Genomic DNA, 11,204 nt, shown 5'->3' with positions numbered 1-11,204 from the left:
TTCTTGGTTATTGAAGGAGGAGATGTTACAAACGAGTGGGCTGAAAGCTAAGAAAGCCAGCCTTGATTCTTCATGAGAATTAAACTTCTCTATTTTAAGAGCTTTATCTCTCTTTTACTTTGTGTACTGTCCATTCTGATAATCTTTTGAAGGAGGGTGCTATTAATTGGAGAGGGAGAAGCAGGAGTGAATATTGACCTTCCAGTAGACAAGAGCAAATCAAAGACAAGAAGCAGCATTCTTTGCTGCAGGACCTTGCTGTCTTCTGTGCCCCAGGATGTTTCTGACAGGCTCCAACCCATGTATCACCCAACCTGAATCTTGGTCTGCCTCCTCGAAGATCCATAGTGACAAACCCTAAAGCAGCTCTGCTTTCTTAGAGACAAGACATAAACTCTTCATGTTCACCTTCCCCCTGCACAGCAGAGGAAACATAAATTTGCCCATTATTTACAGGGACTGTCTGGTGAGTTCCACGATTCCAAGAACCATAAATGCACCGTCTTGGCCCTTTCCAGCAATTGTATATCTATTCCTCAAGTCTTCCTTCTCCAAAGACAACACTCTGGCTTTATTTTCCAAACCCCAGCACTTCAGTACTGATCTAACACAGAAGTGGCCATTCTATGAGGTTAGTAACACTATTCTGTTTGTGTGCAGCATGGAGAATCATGTCTCATTTTAACCTGATAGGACTCTTTCTTACTGCCTCTTTAGTTATTTGTTATGTAGAAAGCTGCAAGATTCAGCTGTAAACTATTACCTACATTTACCCTGTCCCCTCATAATTGTTTACAGTTCTATGATTCTTCCAGCTGCTCTGAATGTGTTCTACTCTGTTTGCACTTCCTTTTGTTAGTGCTGGAACATGAAGGAGTACAATGAAACACTAAATAAAATGAGGTCAAGGAGTCAGTCAATGGGATTGATAGGAGGTAAACAGAGCAAATGAGTATGAGCCAGCTGCAGAGTGAACAGAGGCTGGAAACTGGCAGAGAGCTTTTAGGCATTAGAGAAGAATGGCCTTGCAACAGATGTCACAAACTTAATTCGTTTAAGGATAGAGTTTGATCAATTTATGAGCAATTTTACATGAAAGAGCTATTTCTGATAGCTGGAGTGAGTCCTAGCAACCTAGAAGGTCTCTTCCAGCACTGATGTGTTGCTCTCAGAGGCAGAGGCACATGCAGTAGATGCTGTCACGTACACTGGCTCTTGTACAGGAAATTTGTCACTTATCTGTGTTCCCCAGGTTAGGTATCTGCTTGCTCAATGCATTAAAGCAGCTCAAAAATGTGGGGGAACAATATGAGGGCCACCACTGGAGGGGGGATAGGAGCTTAGAGGTCTGGAGGGAGGTGAGATGGTGGAGGATGCCTATTTCTGAATGGGGAGGTGAGTTGCAGATGTTTCTGCTGCAGGCACCCCATGTGTCAGCTTTGACAATCTTGTGGCTCCATACCTGCTGTTCCTAGAGCTAAAAGCACTTCAGCTCAAGAAGAGCCATAAACCACGGTGACAAAGATATAATCCAGGGTGAAAGAAAACCCAGAGAAAACACGTCACATCACATGCTCTGGCAGAGACTTCAGGTTGGCCTCATTTAATCAAATATTCATGCTTTGGTTTTCCCTCCTCCTTCTGTGATGGCAGCCAACATTGACCACTGAAAGCCTTTGACAGAGAGATTGCCTTTGTTTCTATTTCAATATCCCCCTTAGCAGCATCTTTTCACACCTTTGTAGGTCTACACTCCCGTTACCCCGGTTAAGGAGCCTTCAGCTCTGGGTTTGGGTATCTCGCAGTCGGGCTGTGTGTGCACGTTGTTTTGCACAGCACACATCCAGTGTGCAGCCTGCTTTGACAATTCTGATGTGCCAGGTTTTAACGTGGCATGGCGCTTTTTAAGAACTAAAAAAAGGCCTTCATGAAATACTGCATCATATTATTGGCTATCTTGATTGTATTGTTCTTTCTCATTATGCAGAATCAAATTGTATGCCTGCAGAATTTGATAAACTATAGCACTTCACACATCTGCAACTGCCTAACTTGATTACAGTAGTTTAATTCTGCTTGATATCAATCGGCTCTGTATGCAGTAAGATTAATTATTGCTGTCACTTTGTGAGCACCGTGATAAGAAAACATAGATTCTGAATGGCAGATGCAAATTTGCTGGGAGCAAGAAGAGTGAGTTTGCCTCTCTTGCTTGCCAGAGATGGAGAAAACCTGCAAGAGGTGAGCTGGCCTGGAAAGAGACGTGCAGGCTGGAGACAGGAGATGCACCTGCTACAGCTCCCTGCTGCAGATGGGTACCTGTTAGTGGAAACTGCACCCTCTGCTCTGTTAGTGCTCCAGAGCATCCCAATTACATTACCCAGACAGATTGAATTTATTTGCAGGTATGCAACAGTGAGCATGGAAACTAGCTGGTCCCAAACGTTTGTCTTAAGGAGACTGTTTGTGCTGTATATTTGGCTCTCCTACACTGCGCCTCTTTATAGTGATTTACACTGACTCAGAGTGGGTGTAAAGCGTTGCCAGATCTGAATGGCAATAATTTCCACCTGCTCTGTGCTGCCATAAATGACTACACAGGAAACTTGGACTGAAAAGCTGCCTGCTGTTGCAGAGGTGACAGACATAGCTGTTATTTTTGCCTTGTTGCTGTGCACTGGCACTGTGTAAAAGCCATGTGGAGCTGTAGATTAGAGTTTAATTCTCCTGGATACCTGGTATGAGGTCTTGCTGCAGGGAAGCAAGCGAGAGCATCCCCAGCTGCCCCAATCCCAGTGCAGACTGCACAAGGCTCTGGAATGGGGAGCAGCAGCAAACACTTCTATCTTCCAGCTTCATCCCCGTGAGAAAGAATGGAGCAGAGCTTGGAGGGGGAAAAGCTGTATGCTTTGGTAGCTGGCAGTTAAGGAGTCAGTCATGATGTTTTCAGGACTAAATCATAGAATTGGAATGGCTTAGATTGGAAGGAACCTTAAAGATCATCCAGTTCCAACCCCCACCACGGGCTGGGTGCTCTCCACCAGAACAGCTGCCCAGGGCCCACCCAACCTGGCCTTGAGCACCTCCAGGGATGGGGCATCCACAGCTTCCCTGGGCAGCCTGTGCCAGCACCAAAAATAGAAGGCCTCAGGTATTGCTGGTTTCTTCTTCAATGTGGGTTCATCTGTAAACAAAACAGCTTCTGGAGATCTGAACATGCTTGAAAGGTACCTCAGGGCAGCTGTGGCTGAGATAGACAGTGAGATGAGGTTTGCTAATAAGAGAAGTAACTGCGGAAGAAGAAGGCAGTCACAAGCCTTTCCACAGGGTATGGGATGGGTCTGACCACATGCTTGGACGGCTGCTCAGCTTCCATGTCCTCCAGCACTGACTGTGCCTGTGCTCTGCAGCCAACACTCTTTCTGCAGAGCGAGCTGGGTTAGAGGTTCCCACTGCCATCTCTGTCTGATGAGCTGGATGGTATTGTCTCACTTCGGTACAAACAGCAAACCAGAACACTATATAAAGTGTCATGAAAAGGGATGCAGTTTAAATGCTTCTGTGGGAAGTTCTGTTGCTTTTTTTGAAGAGACAACTAATATTTAGAGTTACCTAAGAATTTTCAGATGATATATTTTTGTACACGGGAGAGTGCTTACAAGCTATTTTTCGTAGGTATCCAACTTATTTCTGTGTTGGCAGTGTAAGGAGCTGAAATGCTGTGAGCAGTCCCCTGGAGAAGCTGAAGTTTCCTTTGCTGCCTTTCAGATGAGCCCTGAGCTCCAGCTTGGCTGCCCTCTTAGAGCCCTCCCACCCTTGTAATCTGTAGGTAGAGTTTCCATGAAAAGCAATCTATATGCCCACAACTGAAATCTGTGACTGAAAACGTGTTACTAAATCAGCCTGTGGATGGCTAAGAAGCGGGGATACACAAGTTTGGCTTTTCTCTTTCACTTCTCCATGGTGTGGGCTTGATTACCTGTTTTCCCCCAGTATAATAAGCCTTTTATTCACAAATTACACCAACATTCATACCAACAAAGCCCCTAAAATGACCATTCACTAACAGGAAAACATTTGCACATCTTTTCTGTGCTTGCATTATTAGGTGGCACAAATGAACTCATGCAGGTGGAGTTGATTCCAAAAATGAGCAGAACAATTCTTGTTTAACAAATGTTTTGAATGAATTAACCACAGCTACAGCCTTGTACTGTCCTTTGCTAGTACTGATAGTAATTGGTTTGGCGATGGGGCTGTCCATCACACAAACCTGGTTGGGTGACCTCTCATCTTCTCTCCAAAGCCACAGATAACTAATTTTCATGTTTGGTTTATGGTGGACTTGGATAAGTGACCTGTCTGAATGGGAAGGACTGTTCCAGTTTCTTCCATTGCTGCCTTTGTCGTGGTTTTGATTTTCTTTCCTTGGATGCACTTCTACTGCCATTCCTTTGTTAATGACAATTGTTCATTATTTTTCTTAAATACCTCGCCTTTACCAAGAAGCACCTTGGTATGTATCAACCACTATTGTATTAGGGAACTGTGCAAAGCAGGGGCTGATGCAGCTGGTCAAAATGGCTAATGCTCAAAACCTGAATCACAGAAAAGTATAGGTCTCTTGGTTTCTCTCCTCATTTCTCCCTGCTCAGAAAATCACACAGTGTGTATTTTCAATAGTCAAGAATACAGGAAGGGGAGGAGGTGTTTATCACAGCAGTTTGAGTGCTAGAAAGGGACCATTTGAAAAGGACAGAGGATAAAAAGCCATGAATCAATATTTCTATGTGCCTTCTGCTGCTGTTTATTTGAATCCATTTGTTTTGCTGACATATTTCCCATGTGGCTGGAAATGTTATTTCCTTTGATAACATCAGCAATTGATGTGCCGCACTTGCTGTACAGCTAGGTGTATCCCATCCAAAGGGATGTCTCTGCCTCTGTAAGTGTTTGGTGCTTTAAAAACAAGTGCAAGTTCACTTTTATCACTTTTATCTCCCAGCTGTGCTCCCCTGCGTGATGTGGGCTGGGCTGTGCTGCTGGGTGATGCCTTTCTCACAGGGAGTGAACCGACAGTGAACAAATTGCTGCTGACCGAGGGCATACCATTACTTTAGCTGCATGAGAGCTCTGGGATTTCATGGGATGCGAAGTCTGCTGGAATGAATGCCCTGGGGGTCTAGCAGATCTGCTGCTGATGGATGCCAGACATTGGAGTGGGGGGGGGGGGAGGGGGGATTGGAGAGCATGCTGTCAGCAGGGAGCGCTTCTAGAAGTCCTCAGAGCTGGAAAGGACCGCTGTGTAGGGAGCCAGAATGCATCATCCATTGATCTGCTGAGAGAGGATCCTTGTAACAGAATCCACTGCTCCCTGCACTGGCCACAGCCCATAGTTACAAACCTTCGTTGTTGAGCAATATCCTTACAACCAAACCTTCTGTTCTATTGTTGATTGCAGTGGGGCAGCAAATGGTGTACATTTAGCCAAGTATTCTTAAAATCTACACCCTCAAAGTGTGAAGAGTTATAAACAATTACATATTTCAGAAGGAACTGATATCGTCACAGCTGGGCTAACAGGCAATACATTTTTACTAATGCAGACGCAGTCTGTACGTAGAGATATATTAACATTATTATATGTACATATATATACATACAAGCTGTATTTCAACAGAACTGCAGCTCCTATGAGAAAACAGAAGGCAGATTTTGTTAACCCACAAAGCTGTGTTTGCTGTGCTGTGCTGTGCTGTGCAGAAGTACGAGGAGACGATTTCTGTTTATCTGCCTCCCTTTCAGTACGTGCTCTGAGAAGATGTCACTGACACTACAAACTCCCCGGCTTCACGCAGGAGTAATTCCAATGAATGGCATATTGCCTTTTTTGTACAAATGCTTTTACATTTATGTAAAAAATGTATCTTGGTCTCTCTCATCATCATCAATATATGGAAAAAGCAATTACATTCTCTTTCAGTATTCAACAAGGAAGGAGAAGCTTTCAATGAATCACAGCATAAAACGATTCATGCTCTGGGGGGAGTAGGGAGGGGATGGGAATGAAACAGAAAACATTTCCTGTGTGTTGCCTGCTTTCAGTGACCTAGAAAAAAAACAATTTTTTAGCCTCTCCATAGTTACCAGCATATCCATTTTTTTCTTTTTACATGCTGTTTTGTTCTCGGAGCCCGGCACCTGCAGGAGGTGAATTCTGTGCTCTTTGAGTATGTGATCAGTGAGTGGGGAAGAGCATATTCTTCCTTTGTAAAAACGTTCAGCAGTCTCCAATAGTTTTTCCTATTCAGGAGCTGCTCAAAGGAACATACCTTTCAAATGTGATTCCTGCTATTCAGGAGGTGGTGCTGAACAAAGCTGAGGCTGAATACACACCTCTTCAAGGGAATTCTCCCCTTTTCAACATGGAGCCGGTTGAATTCCAGTTCAGACTGGCTGCTCTTTCTACTTTTTAAAGATGGAGATGCAGATACGACGTAAAGGGACACAAACCACCATATGCAGTTGCCATTGACTCGAGTCCCAGTGCACACGTTCATAAAGGAACCAAGAATCTGCTGCTTCAGTACAGTGAGGGTGTGGAAGTAGATAAATAACATGGAGAGCACCCCAGTCACCTGGGCTGTTCTTTTTGTCCTGCCCAGCAGCTGCTCAGGACATGGAGCAGAGCAGAGGTTTGTTGCTACATCACCGAGCCTGGCTCAGCGGTGCCCTGGTCCTGGGTTTCCAGACAGAGCAGATAACAAATGCTAAAGATGGGGTGGTCAATTCCAGCACTGCCACTCTGCTGCTTCCACCAGGCTAAGCTTCATCTGGGCAATGGAAAAAGCCAGAGAGATTTTCTGGCAAGCATCACGGGAGGAACAACTTGTGCACAGAAGCCCAGGTGCCCTGGGATCTCGTCAAGAGCTGTTATAAAAGGAAGGGTGCTACCTCCATGCTGCATGAGCTGTGCCACGATCCTGCTCCTGCTTGCCCAGAGCAGGCACCTGTCCCAAATGCTTCTCTTTTGACTCACACACCAGGTTCTGCTCCCAGTGAGAGCAAAGCACCAACATCGAGGTGGGGACAGACAGAGGTTGTCATAGTCAGTTCAGTCGTTCCTGAGCCTCACTGCCAACATGGAGGGGATTCACACTACGCAGGGACTGGGATGGTTCTGGGCACACCTTTGAGGTAAGTTCCCCGGGGAGGTCACAGTACTCAGCATTTGGAAACATGGAAGTTTCACCACTTTATTTTTTTTTTGGCAGAAATCTGGTATGTTTGGGTCCATGGGAACAGTTTATTTGAAATTAAAATCTTATCAGCCAAGTACTTTGTGATATCCAACTCATAAATACAGATTAGCAGCATTGGTTTGTTGCAATGTGTTCCGTAAGCTTTTCATGACTGCTCATGAACGCACTGAATTATAAGCACAGAACAGCCCTGTGGATTAGATGCAGCATTTCTTAGCACTGTCTGAAGCCTGTTCTCTTAAACAACATTTGACAGGTGAATGCAACAGAGAAAACACGGTCCTGGTGTGTGCATTGAAAGCAGATGCAGCAATCTGAGCTCAATGGCTCAGAGGGGGTAGCTGCTGCAAAGCTGTGATGCAGGGAGTAAATAATGAGGAGCTATTTCTGCCCCGGTAGGGGAAAAAAATAATGTGGGGATGGGAGATGGACTTGAAAACAGTCACTTCAAATGATTTTGGAACTGTATGAGCTGGAGATGTGCTGCATTTATGCTGAAGGATGAGCCCAGAAGCTGACCTAATTCCCCTTATTTTTGCCTCATGGGCTTTTCTTCACCGCTTTCACGTAAAAAAGAAATCTTTAAGGGGTGCTCAGAGTCATTTCCTGCCTGTGATGGTGTCCCACTTGAGAGGCTTCTTGCTGCCTTTTTTTCCTTTTAAGTAACAGCCTACTGGCTACAGAATGTTATTTGTATAATCCAGCCAGTTCCTCTACAGAGATTTATTTATTTGTTTTTGCACAGAAGTTAACTTCTTTAGTAAAGCAGCACATAAAAGCTCACTTACAGTACGCTCATTCTCATAATACCTCAGCAGAGAAGAGTGGATGAAAGCTGTATGAAAGACAGTGAGGTTCGGATGACGTTCCTTGCTGCAATAGAAAGCAATCCTTGCACTTCTCTTAATGATGTGCTGCAGCAGCAAGTTCTGTAGTAACATTTTCACATGCCTGGAGCCACGGTAATGAATACACATAAGAAGATATTTGTTTGTTATTTTCCTATGCCCTATTATTCACTGCAAATAAAGTTCATTTTGTTTATGGTTGCTCCTGCATTGCATTCCATTCACTTTGTTGTTCGGTAGTATCTTCCTTTTGACTTTGATCCTGAGTAACATCTTTATTTGGTATATATCAAAGAAATAGCACCTAAGAATTAAGCTGTTTAAAAGTGAAGCCCCTTGTTCTAGGCCTGGGCATGTGTAAAACCCGTAGAGGTGCCATGTAAAGCATCAGGAGTGCTATGGTAGCTCTGCTGTCACTATTGTTCTACCAGCAAATGTTGCCGTGGAAAAGAAATATGTCTTAGAAGTTGTTGTCTAACAGAAAACCACTTTTTATCTTAGTGCATTAATAAGAGAGAGTATTGCCTCTTAATACTGGTTTGAGTTCAAGATGCTGGTGTTTTAGGAATCGTATAAGGGCCTGAAAAGGTCTATGAGAGGTTAGAGACAAATACTTGACAGAAGTAAAGGTCAGAATTAAAAATATTTTACATATCATATATCCCAGGAAGACTTCTCCATGTTTTTGTCACTGCTCTCTTTATGTGCCATAAGAACTTCATGTTCGTTCTGACATGAAATCGGAATTAGTCTTCAGTAAAGTTTTTGCTGGCTTATTGGGCCAAGTGTGTTTTCCATTAGCACGAATTGTGAAGCATAGTTTTGATGAAATAAAACCGTGGATCAATTTATTCCCTCAGTCCCTCCTAAGACCCCACGGTGGTAGGGGTTGTGAAAGAGAAAGGCAATGTCTGTCCTCCACAGCCTGAGCTCTCACTATCAAACAGGAGCTAATGAATGGACAGAGGCAGGCAGGGAGGCAAAGAATCATTAGGCACTGTTTGTCGCATGGTGCCAGCACACTCACAGCCCAGCACTTAAGGATTTTATTGACATAACGTCAAAGGAGAATTTTGAGGATAATGAGGGTAGATTTGCAGATACAGCTGCATGGGAGAAAGCATAGAGGTGCCTGCCTGAATGTTTTAAGAGGGAGATAAGGGCTTTTATCATGAGAGGAACGAAGGACAGAGTTGCTTTCTTGATGCTTAATGAAAGATGAGAATTAGATCCTAAAGAACCTTGACAGTGAAACATCTGTTTGATGTGCTGGAGAAGGGGATCCAGAAAGAAAGTGAAGCAGAGTTGACGTGGTTTAATAACATGGTCAGCTTGATGGATAAGAGGGGAACACGAGCGCATCTGTAGAGAGAATGTGAACAAAAGTTGTCACTGCAATGAGGAAATGGGAAAGAATCTGTCAGGAGAGCTGCATCTTCAGGTGGCTGAGAGAGGCTGTGCCAAAGTGTTCCTCCATCCCCAAGAATGCCAGGATGTGGAGCCTAAGCAGGGCAGTACCCATGGGGGGCTGTGAGTCTGTACCCAAAAGACAGGCAAGGGATGGAGGTAAGTTGGTGAGCTGGGAGAGAAATTAAAAAGGTCTCTTTGAAGTTGAACGTATAGAATGCTGTGTTGAGATTGTGTTACTGCCAGAAGGAAGGCAGGAGGAGAGAAAGTTAAGCCTGGGACTAAGACAGAACCTGGGTTCTGTATTGGTAGTGTCCCTTCTGAGAAAGACAAAGTGCAGCCCAAGACACAAACAGAACAGGGCTCAGGAGGAGAAATAAGTGAAGAAGTAGGAATTAAAAAACCAGGCAGGACAAGATTTTCAGTGGTGAGTGATACCAAAGCCCTGGACTGATTTGGGAGAATGAAGCTGGAGCACTGACTGCGAAGTCTGATTAAGATAGGACCACTTGCTGCTCTGGTAATTACAGTAATCACGAGGGCGAGGGGCTGGTGCCTTTGTTCCTTGGCTAATAGCACTGTAATCTCTCACGTTTCTTATTTCTAAGTTTGTCTGTAAAACCTCCTGCATTTGCATTATCCCTTTCATCCTATACTATTTCCCAGTTTGAGATTTTGGAAGCCATCAGAGCAACTGCTGACATTTGAACCTGACCAATGCAGAACGGAAAGTGGGAAGTGGCAGCAGATCCCACAGAATGTGGGGAGAGCCTCCTTTGAGTACTGAATCAAAAGCAGAACAAGAAACCAGGCAAGTACTACGACAACTATAGGCTGCCATGAGAGCCTTCCCCAGCACATCACCCAACTGGAAGAAAAATTTGGCATGGTCCTGCGTTCCCTGTCTTCTTATGGTCACAGAAAGCGATCCAGTTTAAAACAGGCACAGTGAACGTGTGCATTATTATCCAGCAGGGGGAGCCGTGGATACTGTTTTACTGTTCCCAGAGAAAATACCAGGAATGGAGAAATTAATAGGCACTATCTAACGTGAAACAAAGGTAGGCGCCAGTCTTGCTGCTGCTGCATCCTGGTGGCTCTGCCAGCTGGATATGTGGTGCCCAGATTGCTTGTCAGAAAGTCTTAGATGTGAAAGTAAGTGAAAGATGTGATGCAGACAGCTTTCCTACCAACTGATCAAAAAGCCCTGAACAGACCTGCTTTGGAAACAGCAAGAGAAGTGCTGCGTAAAGCTCAAAAGCATTCTGCAGGACTAATCATGAGGAGGGTACTGTATGGAAGGCGTTAGCCTATAAAGGAGCTGGTACTGCTCTTCCTCTTCGTATGTTGGTTTTGTTTGTGCAAGGATTCTTCCATCCCCTTCCAGCCCCAGTCTTCTTCCCCAAAATTCTCCCGTGGCTCTTGCACAGCTATCATACAGCCATTATTCAAGCAAGTACCCGACTGAGATGCTTTCACTTTTCCTGCTTTATTGCTCAGAAAACGTCCCTCCTCTGTGTATGAGCCCTGCAGATATCTGGCTCCACCTCTAGGCGAACGACAGTCTGCTTTACACGACAAGCCGCCCATCACACCTTATGCTGCTGTTTGTTTGTTTTTTAATTATTATGTTGGGGGGAAAAAAAGAAGTCAGAGCGTGTTGTGACACCGGTGGTCCCTGGTAGCA

This window comes from Gallus gallus, chromosome 6, assembly GCF_016699485.2.
Source record: "Gallus gallus isolate bGalGal1 chromosome 6, bGalGal1.mat.broiler.GRCg7b, whole genome shotgun sequence".
NCBI lineage: Eukaryota > Metazoa > Chordata > Aves > Galliformes > Phasianidae > Gallus > Gallus gallus.
This window is presented reverse-complemented; position numbering follows the sequence as displayed.